Here is a 24676-nt window from a genome sequence, read left to right as displayed (position 1 = left end):
TATGTAACATCAAACACTAAACAGCAACTTTAAATAACTACTGCTGGGCAGTGGTGGTACATGCCTTTAACTCCAGAACTCTGGAGGCAGAGGCAGGTGGATCTCTGAGTTTGAGGCAGGCCTGGACCTCCAGGGCTACACAGAGAAATCCTGTTTCAAAAACAATAGACAGACAGACACACAGACAGACAGACAGACAGACAGACAGACAGATAAGCAGGCAGGCAGAGGAGGTGCTTTTATTACTTAAGGATAGTCAAGTCCTTTACATGAGAGAGCATATGAATATAGTCTATTTGTATATTTGCCTGAATACTTTATTCAAATCTTAATTACTTATATAATGTTAATATTGTATGAACAGTTATGTCTCCCCCCCCATTGTGATGCTATGGCCTGAGCTGTAGGCCTTATATATGCAAGACCCCATCCCTAACTCAGAAGCAATCTTTAATTGATAACCACTTGAAAAGGGAAAATTACTTTTTCCCAATGGAGTCTCACTAGATCACTCAAGAGCAGAGTCTATGACCAGCAGTAGATGTACTACACAAAACAAACTCAATGGTATTTTGGAGGTTTTTACCTGACAGTGTTTTGTCTGGGCACTTCTTTTTTTTTTTTTTTTAAATGCCTTTCAGATCTTTTGCATTATATTATAATTTCTAATTTAGTTTTTATGGGTTTTCTGTGTGTGTTAATCTGTGTGTCTCAGCATCTGTATGTGTTTCTTGTAAGTTTTTTATGGCACTTTTTCTTTTAATATTTCTAGGAGGTATGTATGTATGTATGTATGTATGTATGTATGTATGTGTCCTATTCTGGTTGGTTTTTATCTTTTTTGTTTTAGATGTCGGTTATATCTTAATGAGAGAAAGAAAGGTGGTGGCTAGGGAAGGAAGGAGGAGCTGGGAGAAGTTGGAGGGAGGAAAACTGTAACTAAAATATATTATATGAAAACAATCTTTTTAAAAAATAAAAAAATAATTAATTAAAAAAATAAAAGTATAGAGACCAAATTCTCAAATAAATAATGAGTAAATAAATAAATAAATAATACATCAACAAATATTTCTGTCAAAAATGCAGTAGTCTTTAAGAAAAAGCTCATCTATTAATAAATTTGTATGTTCCAGGCAATACACTGCAGTAAATTTATAACTCATGGTTGGTTAGTTTGTTTATTCAGAAAAGTACTCAGAAAAACTTCAGAGAAAAGATTAAAAACACTGTCACTCAACATTATCTTCTGAGAATATGAGTCTTCAGAGCAGCTATGACTACTACAAGAGAACCTCAACAAGGTCAGAAGTTTTCATATAGAAGGAGTTGTTGGGAGGGACATTAGACCTTTATCTGAAGAACTTCTTCCTAATGCTACCCTTGCCCCTGAATAATGTTATTCTACATGGTCTCAGTAAAGTGCTAAACACATAGAATATACAAAGGTCATTAAAGGGGATACTCCATCCACACAGCTATGGGGACTAGTTATCCATACTAGTAAGAGACTGCTTGCTGATGCAAATTCATAGTCCAGGCTCCTTAAGTAAGCCCAATACACTCAATGGTTCACCAAAGAGCAGAATTGTTTCCCTGCTCTCTCAGTGACTCTCTACCTGGTGAGAGCAGCAGCTAACATAACACATAACCTTCCAAATTCAAATCTTATGGTTCCTAGCAATCCTAGGAAATGGTAATTCTAGGCTCTACTTTTCTAATGTATTATATGAAAACACTGCCTACGTTCTCACAATAACATTATAAAGATGATATAAGTAGGTTTAATACAAAATGCATACTCAGTACAAGGAGACTATTAGATATCTTTTATAGTGTTCTAGGCACTGCAAGAATAATGTAATGCTAAAAGCAATAGTACTACTTCTCATGAACTTTCAATTTCAATGCAGATCAGGCTGCTTGACTTTGAATAGGAAAATGCTTAATAATCAACACATGAACTACATCTGGTGACAAGAATAATTCACTACTTTAATGCTTTAAAAGGTGTCAAATATTTTATATTTGTTTACAGACAAAAGTGTACTAGAGACTTTTCACCAATTTATTCCCAAATTTCATACAGAATTTTTCATATTGAAAGAAATCTAAAGTTTATAGAAAAGCTGAAATATTATAAGAACTACTACACACACTGTATTAAAATTTTCTAGGTTTCCATAGTCTACCATTCATTTGCTTACTTGCTTGCCCTCTATCCTCCACTTCTGAGAATCATTTCATAGTAAAATACAAATTCTAGAGTCCCTATAATAAAAGAATTCCTCTATATACCATGTACAACTATCAAAGTGAGGTAATTAATATTAAATTCTTCTACCTAATTCACAGATTCCGAGAAAGTTTCTACAATTATCATAACTTTTGGGAAGGGCACATGGGTCTTTGTGTTCACAGATATAAATTAGGGGAACCTGGAATGTTAAGCATACAGGGTTGTTCCTTCAAGAGAAGGAATCCAAAACTAGTTTTCTGTCCAGAAGGCTGGAACACAAGTGCTTTTCTAGCCTGGTGAGCTTTATGCAGTCTGGCACCAGATGTTCCGCAAGATCCGTCTCTTAAATTTGTTTTTCTCAATTTATAGATTGAGGAACTTTATTGAAAGTATCACATGTAGTTTACAAAGAGTCTCAATGTAGTCCTGTCTGATATTTATTTAGTTTACTTTTTCCTCAAAGAGATTTAGGAATGCTTTCTTCTATGTTTGGGATTGAGTTGATCATCACAACAACAGTTCTCACCAATCTGTGCTGTGTTTAAATGAGGCTAAAGCAAACCAAAACCATTCCGATTCCTGCGGGTCGACTCAACATTGGCTACTGAGTTGTGTTGTGCGAAACTGCCTGCATGCCTCCTGCAGCTCACCTCTCTGGAGCCTGTGCAGATCACAGAGACAGACCAACACACACACAATGGTAACTGATCCAAACTTAGGTCAAATATATTTAGTTGCCTCTTTACTTCAATCTTGAATAATATCTCAATTTCTTTTAACTTAATGAAACACATAAATGACCCCAACACCTTTATGCAGTCTGGCACTATGCAATCTAGTCTGGGGACTAGAATACAACACTGTTCAAAGTGTTGTTTAAACTTTTAGTATATTCCTTCTGATATTAATTCTCCTATAAATAAGTATAATATAGGGATGAGGGTATTGATCCCCCTAAATAAAAGCTGTTGGACTCTTCTATGGTGAGCTGGCTGACTGAACAAAAGAATGTCAAATAGCCAGGCAAACTCCTTTTTGCTTTTAGGAAGCACCTGAATAACTACAGCACCAACACAGTTCCTAAAGGACTGATTCTCAACTTTCCTTAATGCTGTGATCATTTAATACAGCAATGACTCCCACCCATAAAATTATTTTTGTTGCTACCTCATCTCATAACTGTAATTTTCCTACTGTTATGAATTGTAGTATATTTTCTATAATGCAATATAAATATTTTCTGATGATTTACAGTGATCCTGTGGATTCAGACACCAAAGGGTTCTCAATCCCACAGGTTTAGAATCACTGTCCTAAATGTGTGATCTAGGACATATAATTGCATTTCAGTTTACATGAGCCTCTCTATCATCACAATTCACAGAAAAAAACTCTAGATGATACTGCAGCCTTTTTCATTCTAGCCAGAGGGGCAGTACTTTCCCTGGTGCCCTAGCAGGGAGCATTGTGACATGTACAAAAGGGAGCAGTACTCTAAGAGGTATAAAAACAATTCTTTAGTTACATGAAAGCCTACTGTAGTTATTGTAAATTTCCAATTTCTGACTATATATGCAGACTATGTGGCACATCTGATGAGCTGGATGGGAGATACATTATTTTGCTGTCTCTTCCTAGGGTACAATAGAAGGCTCTACCTCCCTCCGCCCCCCCCAAAAAAACCTTATCAGTTTGTCTTGCTAACTCTACCTAGCAATAGATCAACAGAAGCAGTAGTAGCCACAGAATAGACTGTTGTGACAAATATAAAATGTCATGCTGGGACATGACACCAAGGCAAAAACAAAAGCAGAACTTCAGAAAGCACACGACAGTGGACATCCAGGGTACTCTCATGGCTTGTTAGTGGAACATAAGGTGCTACAGAAACTGCAAGTTCTTGACAGTGGCAAAGGTACAGCCTAGACAGTGGTACAGAGCTGTAGCAGCTGAATAGTGACAAAGCCAACAGCAGCTACTGTGGGACACTGACAACAGTCCTAAACAGTAACTTCTTTAAGCTGGTTTTGCAAGGTTTCTCATTAAAATTTTGTAATTTAAAAAGTATTCTTGCAATAAAATATATAAATAGCCCCTTACCCAAATACGAGACTACCTGTGTCCAGCCTCCTGGCCTGAATAGTGAAGTGAGTTCTTCCCTACAGCTGACAGTTGACATTCCTCAACAATGTTTTTTAAATTTATTTGTTAATTTTTAATGTGTCTATGTGGAGTACATATGAAGAACAAAGGGCAACTTGCAGGAGTTAGTCCTCTCTTATCACTTTGTGGATCCCAGATTTTGAACTCATGATCTCAGGCTTGGCCATGGCAAGTGCTTTTACCTATTGAGTCATCTCACCAGCCCATCCAGAATCAACTTTAATAAAAAGTTTGACAAACCTAAATTCTTCTTTATAGGAATTCTTTCTTTAAAAACATAGACATAGACAAATGAGCAAATAAAAAATGTCTGCATGTTTGTTAACTTCCTTTACTCAAATGATTCTGCAAATGGATTAAGAAAGGTAAAATACAATGAAATAAAAAAGCACTTTTACTACTTTAAAATTTAAAATCAACTCCTAAAAATTTAGAGTACAGAAAACATTTCTGTACCATTTCAGTTGGCAAGGTTATCTAAAGAACAAAATATACTGAATATAAGTTATTACACAGCAGATTTTCTTATTCACTGAATACATTTTTATTCACCAGTTATCAATATTATGTATCAAACAAGTGAAAAAGTTAATTGGCCACTTATAACCACAAATGGTGGTAAACAACATTACTGAAGATGTGCTTTTTCAATATCCTATTATGCTTTTGCTAATCTCAACATTTTCAAGTGTGTACACATAATGAGGAAGAGACAACTAGACAGAGACGGAGAGAGAAACTGAAGAGAAAAGCAGAGGCAGGCAGATACACACCAAGACCCCAAGCATCACACCTCTCTGCTTCCTGTGTTGGGATACAAGACAACAGCCACCTTAGGTGCTTGCCACTATGTCCCCTCGCTCCTTTAAAACTGTGAACTAATGCAAACCAACCCTTCCTTCCACAGATAAATTTCTCAAGTATTTGGTCATAGCAACACAAGGGTAATAATACAGCAATGGGGTGGGGGAACCTTTGCACTTCATATTCAATAAATAACAGAATAAGAGAGATATCTGGAGTTCACAGAGCTAGTAATACAGATATATATAAAACACTCTTTATCTTTATGTCGCCTACTCACCTAACTTTATATAAATAATGAGTGTGAAAATATTTGCACTCCAATTACAACTAATGTAAGGTGACATGTTTTGGAGAAGCTTCACACAAAATCTTTACATGTATACATTAGGAAAATACAGAGAAACAGTCACAGTTGCAATTTATACAGGCAAAGGCAGGAGGATCATGAGTTTAAGGACAAGCCAGGCTGAAAAAGAAAACAAACACAAAAAACCTGGATCTCAAAAGTACACAAACTTGTGGGCTTGCATGTTGTGTGTATAGTTACATATCACTACATATATAACAAGAAGTGAAACTTTAATATACATTTACATTCTACTGAAATTTGTTTTCAAATAACCCCTGGAAGAGCTTCTAAAAAAGGAAGAATGACAACAGTGATCAGGAAGAGATCCGCAGAAGACTAAGCTGCATGTCAGTACTTTGTTGACATACAAGTTAGTCTTATATGTCAACATATAAAGTTGTACCTTGAAAATTGTGTGCTACTTTTTATTGAAAATATTTTATAATAAAAATTTATATTTACTTAATAATATTCTATGATTACTTATATCTTTAGTATTATGAAGAATAGCATGACTATAATTGAGGAAGCAGTTTCAAGAAAGAGAAAAAGAACAAAGAAAGTCAAACTCAGACAGACTGGTGAGACAGCCCTCACCTGTAAGTGCAGCTGAGAGAAGGCTGTGGCAGAATTGCTGACAATTGGAGACTTATCACGAAATGAATAAACTCCAACCTTGAGGCTGACATACATAACTAGTTAGAATCAAGACACACAATAAGATATTAGAATGCAAGGCCACTACATGCTTTTGGAACTAGTGAAATAAGATCATCCTGATAGCATTAACAATAATAGAATGAAAGGGAGAAATATAGGTAGCAAAATAATACTGTATACTCCAATAAAATAAGATATAAGTAATTATAGAATATTATTAAATAAATATAAATTTGTATTATAAAATATTTTAAATAAAAAATAGCACACAATTTCCAACTTTTATTAATGAAATAATATTAATGTCATTTCTATTTATAGTCACCATCCTATAATTATAAAAAAAAGTTTAAGATATAAATATTATTTGTAAATGTATTATCTCCTACTAACCTATGTCAATAATAAAATTCAATAATGTTGAAATTATATGAGCAAGACCAAAATTATATTAATGTTATTGTGATGGTTTGAATAAGAACAACTCCCACAGACTCATGTGTTTGAACACTTAGCCAATAGGTAGTGGCATTGTTAGGAGGTGTGGCCTTGCTGAAGACAGCATTATCACTGTGGGGGTTGGCTTTCACGTCTTGCATGTTTAAGCTAAGTCCAGCATGGCACACAGAGGTGCTTCTGCTACCTTCCAGCTCCTTCTTCACCACCATTTCTGCCTCCATGCCACCATGATAAAAATGAACTAAAAAACTTCTAAAGCTATAAGCTAGCTCCAATGAAGTTTTCCTTTATAAGACTTGCCATGGTCATCTTTCTTCACAGCAATGGAAAATTCTAACTAAGACAATTATTTTCTAGACTTTCATAAATGCACCACAGCCTTCATTTTAAAAACAAACACAGTAAAGTATTACAAGCAAAATGGCAGCTAGGAGTGACAGCACATGCCAGTAATCCCAGCACTTGGTAAGCAGAGGAAGGTAGATCTCTGTGAGTTCCAGGCCAGCCTGGTCTACACAGTGAATTCCAGGACTTCCAAGGCTGTAAAGAGACCCTGTTTCCAAAAAACAGAAAGAAAAAAAATACTAAACTAATATCCTTCTGCAACTTATTCCAAAACAGTTCAAAAGTAACAAAAAGTATATACCATGGCTATTATATATGTTTTGGAAAATATGACTGACATACTATAGAAAAATCTATGTTTTTATAAGGTATGCACATATAAAGAATACAAACACAGAAGACAGTATCACAAAGGCAAATGTAGTTAAATTTATGACATCTGGACAATCTATATGATGGTATCATGGAAATTTTTTATAAAATTCTTAGAACCTCCAGTGTTAGAAATTTTAAATATTAAAAAGGGAAGGCTGATTTGATAAACAGTATTCATTCACTCAATTAACTTTTTTTGAGCACCTCATAAAAATGAAATTCTAGTCAACAGGAAAGTATCTGCCTGCCTGGACCAGTGCTGAAAACACATGAGACACACAGAGACAGACAGAGATATCTTTTCCCTGCCATTGTTCACTATCAGAACCGTATAATATCTATCTACAGGAAAGTTACCCTGTACTAGATTTTATAATATGTGAGTCTGGTTAAATATTCACAAGGGTATATGTAAAACTGTATCATTTTATATATAAAAAAGAGTTAGGTATTCAGGGATATGATAGCCCTGGAGAATCTTAAAATAGATATCCCCAGGAGATACTAAGGGATGATGACTATACTATGTTAGTCAGAAAAAATAAAAAGGAAACTAAACCAATACATACACATGAGTAGGATTTGTTCTAGCAAATGCCATCCTTTGGGAGGGTATAGTAAAAAAAAAAAAACTGAAAGAAAGAAGAGTGGAAACTACGTAGATACTGGGTGTAAAACATAACCAACAAAACTAATGACTATTCTGGAACACTACCTAGATAAGAAGCATGCTTTGTAAATATTGAGAAAAACATAATAATGGCAGTTGTAATTTAAAATTTGTAAAACCATTTTATAGATTTGTTAAGGGACTAGATATTAAAAAAAGTGAACTAAGGAAGATGATTCTTAATCCCTGGAAACTAACTGCAGAGAGAACTCAACCCTGAAGAAAAGAGTTAAGCAGGATATAAGTTCAAGATTTCAGTTTTGAAAAATCTCTGTATATGCTTGGCCCAGGGAGTGGCACTATTAGAAGGTGTAGCCCTGTTGGAGTAGGTGCATCACTGTGGGTGTGGGCTTTAAAACCCTCATCCTAGCTGCCTGGAAGTCAGTATTCTGATAGCAACTTGAAGATGTAGAACTCTAAGTTCCTTCTGCACCATGCCTGCCTAGATGCTGCCATGTTCCCACTTTGATGATAATGGACTGAACCTCTGAACATGTAAACCTCCCCCAATTAAATGTTGTCCTCATAAGAGCTGCTTTGACAAAAGACATAGCCAATAGGACAAATCAGCAACCTATAGATTGGGGAAAAAAAATCTTCACTAATCCCACATCCAATAGAGGGCTAATATCCAAAATATATAAAGAACTCAAGAAGCTAACCACCAAAAAACCCAACAACCCAATAAAAAAAATGGGGTATAGAACTAAACAGAGAATTAACAACAGAGGAATCTCGAATGGCTGGAAAACAATTAAAGAATTGTTCAAACTCATTCGTGATCAGGAAAATGCAAATCACAACAACTCTGAGATCCCACCTTACACCAATCTGAATAACTAAGATCAAGACCTCAGGCGACAGCACATACTGGCAAGTATGTGAAGAAAGAAGAACACTCCTCCATTGCTGGTGGGATTGCAAACTGATACAACCACTCTGGAAATCAATCTGGAGGTTCCTCAGAAAATTGGAAATAGATCTACCTGAGGACCCAGCTATACCACTCTTGGGCATATATCCAAAAGATGCACCACCATGCCTCAGGGGCAGGTATTCCACTATGTTCATAGCAACCTGATTTGTGATAGCAAGAAGCTGAAAACAACTCAGATGTCCCACAACAGAAGAACGGATACAGAAAATGTGGTTCATTTACACAATAGAATACTACTCAGCTATTAAGAACAAGGACATCATGAGTTTTGCAGGCAAATGGATGGAGCTAGAAAATATCATCCTGAGTGAGGCAACTCAGACTCAAAAGGACCTGCATGGATATATAATAAGTTGATATTAGCCACACACAAAAAAGTACAGAATACCCAGGATACAATCCACAGAACTCAAAAAGGTTAATAAATTGAAGGTCTCAAGTGAAGATGCCTCAATCCCACTAGGGAGGGAGAGGAGGAGAGAGGGAGAAAAGAGGGAGGAAAGAGGGAAAAAAGAAGGAGGGAGGTAGGTAGAAGAGGGGACAGGAAGGGGAAAAGGGGAACACGATGAGGTATTGGAGGCAGGTGTGGGGAGGAGGAGAAGAAGACTGAAACCCAGAGGGCCAGCAGAAAGAATGGAAACAGACAACCTCAAAAGTGGGGCAGGGATAGATACCCTCTAAGTTGTACCAGAGACCTGGGAGGTGAGAGACTCTCAGGACTCAAAGGGAGGGACCTAAGATGAAATGCCCAACAGTGTGGAGAGGGAACTTGTAGAGTCCACCTCCAGTAGAAAGACAGGGCATCAAGTGGAGGGATAGGGTCACCATCCCACAGTCAACACTCTGACCCAGAATTGTTCCTAAAAGAACTGTAGGGACAAAAATGGAGAAGAGACTGAGGGAAAGGAGGTCCAGTGACCAACCCAAATTGGGATCCAGCTCAAGGGGAGGCCCCAAGGCCTGGCACTATTACTGATGCTATGGTGTGCTTCCAGACAGGAGCTTAGCATGCCTTCTCTCCGAGAGGCCCAACAAGCAACTGAAAGAGTCAGATGAAGATACTTACACCCAACAAATGGACAGAAGCCAGGGACCCCTGTGGTTGAATTAAGGAAAAGCTGGAAGAAGTTGAGGAGGATGGCGACCCCATAGGAAGACCGGCATTCTCAACTAACCTGGACCCCCGAAATCTCTCAGACACTGAGCCACCAACCAGACAGCATACACTAGCTGATATGAGGCCCTGACACATAACAACAGAGGATTGCCTGGTTTTGCTTCAGAGAGAGAAGATCCACATAACCCTTGAGAGACTTGAGACCCCAGGGAGTGGGGAAGTCTGGTGGGTTGGGGACATCCTCTTGGAGACAGAGGTGGAGGTATAGGATGAGGAACAGTCAGAGGGCCAGGAGGGGAATAGGGACTGGACTGTAAAAACAGATTAAAGAATAGTAATTAACAAAAATTTATTTGTTCTACACTGAAATATAACTAAATGTAACTAATCTCTTCTCCATAGCAAAACCATGTAAATTCAATTAGAGAAAAATCAAACAGACTATAAAAACTAAGATTTTTAAAAATGGTTAAAAAAATAGAACCTTTTTTACATGTTGAAAATAAACATACTAAAATTAAAAAACAAAATAAATAAAACAAGAGTTGCCTTGGTCATGGTGTCTGTTCACAGCAGTAAAATCCTAGTTAGAAACTCTGGTTCATTAAATATATTTAAATAAGAATTGCTCAGACATCTGAATATGAATCTGTAGTTTTTCCCAGGGAATAGCTGGGGTTTATTTTCCTGAGACAATATTTTAATTAGGGTTTCAACTGCTGTGACAAAACAACAGGACCAAAAAGGCAAGTTAGGGAGGAAATCATTTATTTGGCTTACACTTCCACACCACTGTTCATCACTGAAGGAAGTCAGAACAGGAACTCACACAGGGCAGGAACCTGGAGTCAAGAGCTGATGCAGAGGCCATGGAGCAGTACTGCTTACTGGCTTGTTTGTCATGCCTTGTTCAACCTGCTTTCCTATAAAACCCAAGACTACCATCCTAGGGATGGAACCACCTACAATGGGCTGAGCCCTTCCCAACTGATCACTAATTGAGAAAATTCCTTACAGCTGGATCCCATGAAGACATTTTCTCAACTGAAGCCATTTCCCCTCTGATGACTTTAGCTTGTGTCAAATTAACAAAAAGAAAACCAGACAGTACATTCATCTGTGTCTTAAGACTTCATATGAATCATCAAGAGAGTGAGGGTTATAATCAGATATGATCAAATCACCAAGTTATAATCACTATACTGTATCATGTGTCTGTTTAGAGATTATAGACATTTTATTACGTTTCAGATACCACGCAAGAAGAATGTGGCACCCATGACTTGAGAAAGCCTACTGGTATCCTTTTTCAAAACCATATACTTGTGTGTCTTAAACACATATGAAAAATACAATTATTTCAAACGTTTTTAACTTTCATTGATAATGATTATGCTGATTGTAGTGACCTTTGCTGTTGATACTGTCATTAGAACTAGAAACCTACAAAGATGACAAAGTTGATGCATACCATCTGTACCCTGACACCACCTTTTGTCTTCTCTTTAAAAATGCTTATTTCCTGAGATGCAGTAATACTGAAATTAAGGTAGTTAACAACCCTACACAAATTTAAAAGGCATAAGTCACTTATTTAAAATCAAAGGAGTTTTTTTTGACCCCTTCTTTATAATGGCACAAAGTTGTGGATTTTTTTTTTCCTTTTAAGGCAAAGTTTCAACGTGCAGCTGTGGCTGGTCTGGAACTCACTATATAAACCAGACTGGACTTAAACTATGAGATCTACACTTGAGTGCTTAGATTAAAGACATATATCATCTCAACAAATTAAAAGTTCTAAATGATTGTGTATGGTAAAAGATATGTCAAAAATGGGAAAGGCAAAAGGGCAGATCTCTTGCACCAAACATTTTAATCAGGTTTGGAAGCAAAGAATACATTCTTGACTAAGTCAAAAAGTACTGCTGAAACAAATAAAAAAGCAAACTGGCATTAATGATGGTATGGAGAAAGTTACAGTGGCTGAAATAACTAAAATAGCAGCAACGGTCCACTGAGACAAAACTTAATCCATAAGGCCCCCAACTCTCTTCAAATACAGGAGGAATAAGGAGCAGTAAAACAATTTGAATCTAACAAGGACTTAGTTAAGGAGGTTTAGGGAAAGCTGACAATTTCAGACTGGGGAGATCTTTAAATTTGTAAAATGCTTACCTAGTAAACACAAAGAGTTTGAATCCTAGAATTTATTATAAGTAAATAAATACCAAAAGGTAAGGATGGTGGTAGAAGCATATCGCACAACTAGGAAGGTAGGGACAGAATGATTACTGGGTTAGCTGGCCAGCCATACAGCTTAAATTAATCAGCAGGTTTTAGGACCCAAGGAACTACACTGGACCGCAAGTCTCCACATTTAAATCCAATCCATACAAGCATACAAGTACATACACACAAGATGTCATCCCACAACTAAAAAAGCACACAGTGGAAGGGGTTCTAAAGAGAACCTTCAATAAGTTATCGCAAAAACACCTAACTAAAAGGATGAGAAAGATAGTTATACTAAACAATAGATTTTTTTTCCTTTTTCCTGTGTGTGTGTGTGTGTGTGTGTGTGCGCACGAATGCACACTCGGACACATGTGTATGTGTGTATATGTATTCATGTTTGTATGGGGGGAGGGACCTACACATTTAGAGGACCATTAGTACATGTGAGCATGGAGGCCTGAGATTTTTGGGAATCATGCTAATAACATGAATGTAACTATCCTCCGAGATTCAAGAACAACTCAATTCTAGTCAGAATGCCCCAGCCTTCTTATCAACTACATTCCTGTAAAGTGGGAATCCCCTTCGATGTGGCTAACAGTTTCAATTCCCAAAAGTTAATTTCCTAAAGTCAACACTTCTCATACCATTCCTGCACATCCTCCCTTAACCAGTAATAATACCTAGCTGAAATGGGACTTGCCAATATAACAGACCCAACCTGTAAAGGATGTTTGCTCCTTCATCTTCTCAGGTGACAGCTTACTCAGGTTTATTCTGAAATACACCTGCCCTTACCAAACAGCCACGTTTCTTTTTTATCTTAATATCCCAAATTATACCTCTACTTTATTCAAAAAGGTCTCTCTCAATCAACACAGACATTACAGTTACAGCTATTGCCAACTTAAGGCTAAGGATACCCTTTCTCTGATTTCTGGAACTGAAATTACAAGCAAGGCCACCAAGCTCACCCAACATTACATTATTTCGAAAATCTAAGCCCCAGTCCTCATACTTGTGTGTCAACTGCTGTAACCAATGAACAATACTCTTCCAGTCAGTTCATTTTACAAATACAAATTTTTCAATACAAATGGCTTTGTATTGTTCATTTGAAACAGCCTCACATAGGAGTAAGATGCCATCTAGAACTTGCAAAGCTAGACAGGATGTCTGCATTCAAAGGTTAAAGACAGAAATGACTGTCTTGTTAAGGGCTGATATAAATCATAACTTTGATCAGAAGTCAATGCTTAATTAGCACTCTGAAAATAATGAAGCCCGTCAAAATTTTATTAAATCGACTCTGACTGTGATGTATAAAACGGAGCAATATCTGAATGACAAACATGTCTGTTTACAATCTGGCTTACTGAGTATTTTATACCCATAGTTCAGATCTACAGTTCAGCGGGAGTGAAACATTCCTTTCAAAATCACTGCTACTACCTGACAACTACCTGTTCATCTTAGAGCTATGACAGAGATGCATAATGTGATTAATTTCATGCCTGCTAAAATAACATTCATTCAGCAACCGATGAGTCAGGAAGTATTTTAGCTTTACAACCTTGCAATTAAAGAAATGAGGCAAAACTACCACAGACAGTAGTCCTGCTGACAGATACAAAGTAAACTGAAAACATTTGCATTGTAAGAGACACTTGTCATTTACGTAAGGATATCAAAATATCAGGATTAGCCTAAGTCTAAAACTAGGTGAAGCAAGTTTTCAATTATGACTTTGGAGGCTTAAAGACTACAATGGGAAAAATATTGCACATGAGGCAAAAATGAGTAAGGAGAACTACAATTACAAATAAGGCATATATGGTATCAACAACTAGCAAATTCTGAAAGTTTGAATTACTGTAATTCCATAGGATGACAGGAATGGAGAAGCTTGCTTCTTAAAGATAAGCAAAGAAAGATGTTTCTAGAGGTGGAATCAACTCCCAGTAGAGTTGCTAAAAACAGTAAACGCACATGCAATAACAAGCTTGATAACTTGAGAATGATCCCAAGAACCCACATAAAGCTGGAAGAAGAGAACTGACTCCATAAGATTTTCCTCTAATTTCTGATGTGCCTCACATGCATACACACACGCACACACAAACACATAGCTAAGAACAAAGAACTCTTATTTAAGAAAAATATGATAAACTGAGCATTAAAAATACAGAGAAGTCATTCATAAAAGTTGATGTGACAAACATTATTGCCAAGTTAAAAAATTACTGAAGCCACTCACATAACAGCTGATACCTTAGTCAGTAGCCAGAAATATAGAACAAATACCTCCTTAATCAAAAACATAATCACCAAAGACTCAAGTGACTATTAACATTCTATATAATGATTTCTATAGGTATGGACATAGCCATAGTAGTGGAAACATATCTTTAAAGATGACAGGAAAACAACTTTTGTTCCCACTTGAGTGGAAGATGTACTTTATTGCAAGAGTTATAACAACCCATAATAACTGTGACTATGGCTATATTATTAACACAGACATAAAATAAAAATTAAGTACAACAAATGCAAGTTAAGATCATTCTAATGAAAATAAAGACTTAGGAAAAACAGTATATTGTACAGATTATGATATGCTTCCTAAAATGACAATTTAAGAATTTGTTAACAGTGTTGCTCCTAACAAAAAGTACTGGTACTGTCTGCTTTCAAAAACTCAAATAAACTCCTAGAAACATAAAATGTACCAAGATCAATCACAGAGAAATAAAAACCTTCAACGAACTAGTAACAAGTAAGATGATATATAATGGTGGCACAAGCAATAACTGCAGTACTTAGGAGATGAAAGCAGCAAGATTACAAGGTCAAAATCATCCTCAATTATAGGTAAAGGCCAGCCTGGACTACGTTGAGAACCTGTTCCAAAAAATAGGATAGCAAAACAATAAGTAAATAAATTTATTATTTCGTGCATATATATGGTGCACACCTTTAATCTCAGCACTGAGGAGGCAGAGGCAGATAAATCTGAGTTTAAGGTCAGCCTGATCTACAGAGCAAGTTCTAGGGTGGCCAGGACTACACAGAGGAACCCTGTGAGGGGGTAAAAGTAAACAAATAAATGTCAAAAAGAGAGAGAGAAAAAAAAGGAAGGAAGAGAGGAAGGAAGGAAGGGGGAGAGAGGGCGGGCAGGCAGGCGGACAGGCAGGCGGGCAGGCAGGCAGGTGGGCAAGCCAGGCCGGCCTAAATAGTTAAACTAAGTAAAAAATAAGAAAAATCTTTCAACAAAAAAAACCCACATGGTTTCACAAATCCAACCAAATAGACAAAAAAAATTACTTCCTAGAATCAAGCAAGATACAGGATATTCAATAAAACTTGACACACGACAACAAGAGAACTAAGGATTTTTTAAAAAGGATAATTTTAATAGATATAAATCATTTGATATGATTCAAAATTTCCTTCTTTTGTGTTCCTTCTGTTTCTATTTTGTGGAATAGTTTGAAGAGAATTGGTATTAAGTCTTCTTGGAAAGTCTGACAGAATTCTGCACTAAAACGATCTGGCCCTGAGCTTTTTTTGGTGGGGAGACTTTTAATGACTGCTGCTATTTCTTTAGGGGTTATGGAACTGTTTATATAGTTTATCTGCTCCAGATTTAACTTTGGAACCTGGTATGTGTCTAGAAAATTGTCCATTTAATCCAGATTTTACAGTTTTGTTGAGTATAAACTTTTGTAGTAGGATCTGATCATTTTTTTAATTTCATCAGTTTCTGGAAGTCTCCCTTTTCAGTTCTGATTTTATTAATTTGGATACTGTCTCTGTGCCCTCTGCTTAGTCTGGCTAAGGATTTATCTAAAGGACACTGACAATGGGACAAAACAGGAACCAATAAAATGGGAAAGGATCTTTACCAATCCTACATCCGATAGAGGGCTAATATCCAATACATACAAAGAATTCAAGAAACTAGACTCCAGACAACCAAATAACTCTATTAAAAATGGGGTACAGAGCTCAACAAAGAATTCTCAACTGAGGAAACTCGAATGGCCGAGAAACACCTAAAGAAATGTTCAACATCCTTAGTCATCAGAGAAATGCAAATCAAAACAACCCTGAAATTCCACCTCACACTAGTCAGAATGGCTAAGATCAAAAATTCAAGTGATAGCAAATGCTGATGAGGATGTGGAGAAAGAGGAACATCTCTCCATTGCTGGTGGGGTTGTAAACTGGTACAGTCACTCTGGAAATCAATCTGGCAGTTCCTCAGAAAATTGGAAACAGTTCTACTCGAAGACCCAGCTATATCATTCCTGGGCATATACCCAAGATTTCCACCATACCACAAGGAAACGTGTTTCAATATGTTCATAGCAGCCTTATTTGTAATAGCCATAAGCTGAAACCAAGTCAGATGTCCCTCAACTGAAGACTGGATAGAAAATGTGGTTCATTTATACAATGGAATATGATTCAAATATTTAAAATGAGGACACCATGAATTCTGCAGGCAAATGTATGGAACCAGAAAATATCATCCTGAGTAAGGAAACCCAGACCCAAAAGGACATGCATGATACTCACGGATTAGTGTATATTACCCAAAAAGTACAGAATACTCATGATACAACTCACAGACTGTAGAAAACTTATCAAAAAGGAGGGCCCAAGTATGGATACTTCAATTCCACTTAGAAGGGGGGACAAAATAATCATAAGAGGCAGAAGGAGGGAGGGAAGTAAGTGGGAGATGGTAAATACAGAGGAAAAGGGGGCAGGGTCAGGTATGGGGCGGGGGGAGACAGGAGAGAAGCCCAGAACACCAGGAGAATGAATGGACATATGCGGCAGTGTGGCGTGCGGGAAGGGGAACCTCTACAAAGTTCCAGAGACCTAGGATGTGAGAGTCTCCCAGGACTCAATGGGGATGACCTTAGCTGAAATGCTCAACAGTAGGGAAATAAAGCCTGAAGAGACCACCTCCAGTAGATAGTCATGGCCTCTAGTAGTAGTAGAGTATGAGGCCACCCACTCATCTTAAAAAAAAATTTAACCCAGAATTGTACCTGTCTAAAGGAAATACAGGGACAAAAAGGGAGCAGAGACTGAAGGAAAGGCCAGGAAGTGACTGACCCAATTTGGAATCCATCCCATGAGCTGACATCAAACCCTGACCCTATTACTGGGGCCTTGTTGTCCTCTGAGAAGCTCTTCCAGAAGCTGACTGAGATAGAGGCAGACACTTAGAGCCAACCACTGGACTAAGGTTGGGGACCAGTCTGAAAGTATTAGAGGAAGAACTGAAGGAGCTGAAGGGTATTGCAACCCAACAGGAAGAATGTGAGTATCAACTAACCTGGGCCCCTCAGAGTTCCTGGAAACTAACTCGCCAACTAAAGGGTATGCATGGACTAGTCAGTGGCCACAGGCACATATGTAGCAGAGGACTGACTTGTCTGATCTCAGTGGAAGAAGGTGCCCTTAATCTTGTAGAAACTTGATAGAGTGTTGGAGAGATGGCTCAGTGGTTAAGAGCACTAGCTGCTCTTCCAGAGGTCCTGAGCTCAATTCCCAGAAACTATATGGTGGCTCACACACATTTATAATGGAATCCAATGCCCTCTTTTGGTATGTCTGAACACAGCTACAGTATATTCATATAGAATGAATGAATGAATGAATGAATGAATGAATGAATAACTCACCCTTTAAAAAGAAAGAAACTTGATGATACAGGAAAGGGGGATGCTCGCCAGGGGTGAGGTGGGAATGGGGGTCAAGGAAGCATCATCTCAGACACAAAGGGGAAGTGGGAGAGGGTGAAGAACTCAGGAAGGAGGGACCTGAAAGGTGGGTACAACATTTAGGATGTAAATAAATAAAGTAATTTAATAAGGAAAAAAAGAAAACAGAAACCCTAAGACATTAAGTATCCCTAGCTATTGGGTAAGAAATGCAAATTATAATTACCTTGAGGTTTTTAAATTCCAATGAGAATGGGTAAGAACCAAAAATGAAATGCTGACAAGGATTTGGGGAAAGGTGAGCACTTATTCATTGATGGCTGTAATGCAAATTGGTACAGCCTATAAAAATTAGTATGAAGGTTCCATGCAAAGCTACAAATAGGTCTACAATATGATTCATCTATAATGTTGTTAGGCATCTATCCAAAGAACTCTATATCCTACTATAAAAATATCTGATCATCCATTTTTATTACCGATCTATTGACACTGGGTGGAAACAGAAACAGCCACAAACTGATGAGTGGATAATGAAAAGAAGGTACATTTACACAGTGGAATATTATTCAGCAGTTAAGAAAATTGAAATTAAAGATAGAGATGGAAATAGTCATTCTGAGTTCAGTGATTCTAACTCAGAAAGATAAATGTTGTATATTTTTCTCTCATTTGAAGATGTTAGCCTTGAATCTTTAGATAACATGTATTAACATCTGGAATACCCATAGAGATCAGGAAATTAGGAAGAGGATATGGGGAGTGCTTATGCTCAAGGCAGGAGAGATAGAACAAAGTGGTACAATGTGTTAAAGTGTAAAATAATAGAGAAAGGATGTATAGTGTACACGGGATAGAAGAACACGCAGAGAAGATTATGGAAGGCAGGAGAGAGAACTAACACTAAAGACATTGAAATTTTCATATGGAAACCTCCTAATGGAAAAGATTCTTAAATTATATAAACGCATACATATAAAGAGTTTCAATGGAATTACCTAAAATGAGGCAAAAGTGCCAGTACTAGGCACCACAGGATAACAAATAAAAAGACCAGTTTCATGGAACGGGTTGTCTATTTTGGAGCAGAACACAAGTACACCCCACAGACCCTCGAACATTACAGGCCAATGTCAATGTTCCGGATCACCCACAAGAACTTGACAATAGGATGTTATTCTGAAGACAGAATATACTTAAGTCCTAGACCAAGAAGAAATCAAGCTGGTATTGGCCCATAGCTTCATCCCTACTGTCTAGCTTCCACAGTGCTAGCATGTGCTATATGTACTACTAAAAGAGAAAAGAAGAAAAAATCTTACTCAAATGTGAACTTTAGCTTAAAAAATGACCCAGACTGGCTAGACATGTCCGCTGATACAATAGTGACAGGGACATAGCTCCACCAGTTAAAATCTATAGCTGGCATCTTTACTGGAGCTCTCTAGGGAAGAACCAACTACTAATTAATACGCTGCTAAACAGACACAGTATTAAACTGAGCTCTGCTCATTTAATACTATCCCTGCATATTAGTGCACACCCCCATCAGAGAAGCTTTCTTTACTTTAGCAGACAGCAACTAACACAGAGAACCACAACTGATCAAGGCGTAAAGAAACAGAGACTGCAGTGTGTTCCAGCCCTCTACCAAGGGCTCAAAAACCATGGTAAAGAATGAAGCAAGTTTATAAAAACCTTATGTGGTGAATGGCCACAAGGAAACAGTATTTTCTAGACACAGCAGGGAAGTTGTAGATATGAATTTACCAATTGAGACAGCATGAATAAAACCTGTGCAGGATTAACCCAAATGAATGAATGAATCAATCAATCGGTCAGTCAGCCCGTCAGTCAGTCCATCTGTCAGTCTACTTACTCATCTAGAATAGAAAATGGAAGTGGGCATGAAGTCCAGCCCCTAGCTAAGAGCTACATGTAGTGAGACAGTTGCCATGAGAGGGAGAGATAGTTTTCATGAAGGATGCATTCTCTGGTAGACACACCACACCATACAATTAAGACTACCCATCCAAAAGTATATAAGCAGAATAAACTATATATTCTGGGTTTTGGATTTTTGTTTTTGTTCCCGCTCCCCTCATCCCCCAAAACAGTGTTTCTCTGTATAGCCTTGGCTATCCTGGATCTGTGACCAGGCTGGCTTCAAACAGAGATTCACCTGCCTCTGCCTGCTGAGCACAAGAATTAAATGCATGTGTCACCAACACCCAGCATTGTTTTGGGTTTTTTTAAAGACACAATTGGTCTGAGAAGAGAATTGAGGAAGGTTCTGGAAGGATTCGGGAGAAAGGTGAATATGACCAAAATATACCAAATGAAAGTCTCAAAGAACTAATAAAAATGAGAATAGAAAAAGGATAAATTATAATAACTAAAAGATAAACTTAAACCAAAAAATGTTTTAAACTTTATAATGAAAATTACAAAATGGTGATAAATCAAGATAAAGAGAATACAAAGTAGTGTAAATATATCCCACATTCAAAAACTGAAGTATTTAATATTGTAAAACTGTTTTGAATGTTTGACACAATCTAAACAGTCAACAAAATACTTATCAAAAAACCAGTATTTTTCAAACAAATACAATAATTCTAAAAAATTAAATGGTACCAGACAAAAATCTGAATAGCCAATGTGATCCTGAGGGGGGAAAAAAAAAAGACAAAAGTAGAAGTATCAAAATACCTAACTTCAAAACACACTATAAAGCTATATAATAAAAGAACACATTACTGGCCTCCAAAAGAAGTGGTCTAGGACAACAGAACAAATCAAGAATCCAGAAATAATCAATTGAGGTTTTTTTCTAAATTATAATCTCCAAGATCATACATCAGAGAAAAGAGAGTCAACACATGGATGTATATGCAGAAAGGTGAAAAGATCTCTACCCAGTTATAAAAACAATGTAACAAATTTAAATGCACAACCAAAACCATTAACCTGGCAAGAAAAACAAAAATAGGAAAGACCCTGCAACAATAACAATGATAAAGACTTTTGAGAAAGGCTGGAGAGATGGCTTAGTGGTTTAGAGCACTGCTCTTCCAGAGGTCCTGAGTTCAAGTCCCAGCAACTACATGGTGGCTCACAACCAGCTGTTATGGGATCTGATGCCCTCTTATGGTATGTCTGAAGACAACAACTACAGTGTACTCATATACACAAAATAAATAATTCTAAAAAAAGAAAAAAAAGACTTTTGGGGAAAGATCTCAAACTACATGTAACAAAAAGAACAATGGGATCCTGTCAAACTAAAATGCTTTCACATGGCAAAAGGAAGCAATATAGAACAAAAAGATGTCTTGTCAAATGGGGAAAAACATTTCCTAATTAACTGTAAGGCCAATATATAAATTATATAAGGAATTCAAATTAAAAATAAAAAATAGAAATGAATTTTTAAAAGAGGATAGCAACAAACAATAGTTAAATGAAAATATACTTACTATGACTGACTGATCATTGGGGAAATGCCAATCAAAACCATTGAAAGATACCATCTCACTCCAATGATGTCTGTTACTAACAAGATACTAACCAATACAAATGGAGATAAAGAAACTGGATAATTCTCATACTACTGAAAGAATGTAAATCAGAACAATCATTATAGAAACAGTACAGAGACTTCTTACAAAATTAAACTAGAAATGCTATGTCTCAGCAATCTCATTTCGAGATATGTATATTAAAAGAAAAAGAAAGTATATTCAAAACACATCTAACAACAATCCTATACTTATTGCAGAATTACTTGTAATAAACCAATCTACACAATCGATTTAGCCATCTATTAACTAGAAAATGTAGTATAAATACATAAAAAGGGACAGAATCCTGCCATTTTTGACAATAAGAACCAACCTACTCTATCAAGTGAAAGAAAATCAAGCACACACAAAGAAAGACCTACTAAATATCCACAGAAGCTTAAACAAACCTCAAAATGAGAAAGGAACAGTGGTTAACATAGGCTGGGAAGGACATGTGGAGAGACAGAGGGATATAATACAGAAGTTGATTAAATAATAAATTACAATTAGAAGGATTTGAGTCTAATGTTCTATAACCTAGTAGAATGACTATAATTAACAATAAATTTATAATTTAAAATGATTAGAATACAATTTTGAACATGCTTACCATAAAATTGTTATGTCTAATATGAATGGATACACTAATAGTCTGAATTAGTCACTTTACATTGTATATATGTATCAAAAATACTTTAGGGCTCAATGAAAGATCTTAGTGACAGATAGGTCTGGAGACCAGAATTTGAATCCCAGAACCCATGTATATATAATGGTGGGTGGGCAAGATGGCCTGCCTCTAATTCCAACCTGAGAAACCTGAGGTAACAAGCTGACTAGTTAGTCTAGGATACATATACAAGCTCTAGATTCAACTGAAAAACTACCTCAATGAATATGGTGAAAAGCATTTAAGGAAGACTCTACATATGAATTTAAAGCACAGATATCCCACACAAATACACAAGCAGAAACAAGTGCCAACATACAAATAAACATGTTCATTCACACATATACACAAGTCACACTCACAAAAAGAAAAGTATCACATAAATACACAAAATTATATGCCAATTAATATTTTCAAAAAGAAAATTAAAAGGACTGGCAAGTAGTCTCAGTATGTAAAGGAACTTGTTGTTAAGCCTGACTGAATATCTTTCCCAGAACCCACACATTAGAGGGAGAGAACAAACTTCTGCAAACTGGCCTTTGACCTCCATAGGCATGTTTGTACATATACATAAAAGAGTATATGTGTATGTGTGTACACACACACACAAACACACTAAAAAATGTAAACTACAAAAAAAAACCAGAAATGGGAAATGCGATTAGCAAAATAGTTTCAAATGTGTACCAACCAAAATTTGAGACCACTCAAAACAGAGATGTTTTATAGGAAATGTCTTATCATTTTTGAAAATAGGTTATCTTTGACATGACTCAAATATGATCATTCTGATGACCACAGAGTTCCATCAAAACTTCAGTCATATTTGGCACAACAAAAGAGGTAATCATTTAGATATACAAACCTTTAAACCAAGAACAGCACACTGAGGCTTAGCTGTATACACATCAAAATTAAAATACCACTACAACCTGTTCAAAGGGTGATTAATTATCTTAAAGGAAAATTATACAAGCAGTCTTTAATCTGAAATCTTTAATTTGGAAAACAAATTTCTATGAGTCCCAGAAAAGCAAAGTAACCTGCCTATACTCTCAGAATAATCACATGGTAGCATCCTTCACTCTTCCCAAAATGTTTGTGTAAGGAAAGCTATATGAACAAACACTTCTTCAAATGAGCAAGTATAACAAAGACTACAAAGCATGTCTTTCTCCAGTTTTTGCCCATTAACTAAAGATCATACAGTCAAAACGTATACAAGAAGCAACTACATTCTACATTATCAAACAGAAGTCTTTTCTCATGTTTTGTTTGAAGGGTGGGCCTTAAATAGAAATTCTAGCAAAAGGGAAATAACAACCACATTTTTAAAAATCATATTGAATAACTCACTATAATAGATCTACCTATCAGGGCTGGAGAGATGACTTAGCAGTTAAAGAGCACTAACTGCTCTTCCAGAGCTCCTGAGTTCAATTCCCAACAACCACCTGGTGGCTCACAACCATCAATAATAGGATACAATGCCCTCTTCTAATGTGTCTAAAGACAACTCCAATGTGTACCCATATACATGAAATAAATAAATCTTTTTTTTTAATCTGATCTTCCTATATACACAGTAAGTGGTCAAACATTGTAGCTGTTTGAATAAGAACAGCCCTCACAGGCTCATATATTTGAATGCTGAGCTTTATCACGGAGTGGCACTAGGGAAGGATTAGGAGGTGTTGTCTTGTTGGAGGAAGTATATCACTAGTGAGGGGTTTTGAGATTTTAAAGGTCCAAGCCATGCCCGGTCTCTCTCTCCTCCTGCTGCCTGAAGATCTAAATGTAGAACTCATAGCTACTTCTCGAGCACCATGTCCTACCATGTGCTACCATGATCCCCACCATGAAGATAATGGACTGAGCCTCTGAAACTGGAAGCAAGCCTCAATTAAATGCTTTCTTATATAAGAGTTGCCTTGGGCATGGTCTTTCTTCTCAGCAATAGGACACTAGTCAGTGTTCTATTATCACATCTTGCCCAAAAGAAACTCCTAAGATCCTTCTCTTAACAAAAAAGGGTCTTGCTCCATAGTCTGCAGAGCAGAATGACATACAAAGTAAGAGCAAGAAGAATGCTAACACAAACAAGTCTTAATGATTTTCCTTAGCCAATCTAAAAGCAGCATATATCTGATGAAGTTTCCACAACAAGCCAAAAGAACAGGACTCAAAGGGATGCTAGATAGCTAACTATGATAAAGTTTCTGAAAAATGACACAAATTAATTGGCACTGAAAGTCTTTAACCCATGCCTTGCCCTGTGTATGTGTTCAGTTGTAATAATGATAATAAACTGTTAAAGCAGTGTGCCTAAATTCTGTGAAA

General features: G+C 36.7%; 1 protein-coding gene across 3 annotated transcripts in view; it reads right to left on the bottom strand.

The window, feature by feature from the left end:
* Stag1 (stromal antigen 1) overlaps positions 1–24676 on the bottom strand; it is a 344086-nt gene that overhangs the window by 247001 nt on the left and 72409 nt on the right. The gene's annotated exons all lie outside the window — the stretch shown is intronic.

This window comes from Grammomys surdaster, unplaced genomic scaffold, assembly GCF_004785775.1.
Source record: "Grammomys surdaster isolate TR1022 unplaced genomic scaffold, NIH_TR_1.0 125698, whole genome shotgun sequence".
Taxonomy (NCBI): Eukaryota; Metazoa; Chordata; class Mammalia; order Rodentia; family Muridae; genus Grammomys; species Grammomys surdaster.
This window is presented reverse-complemented; position numbering and strand designations above follow the sequence as displayed.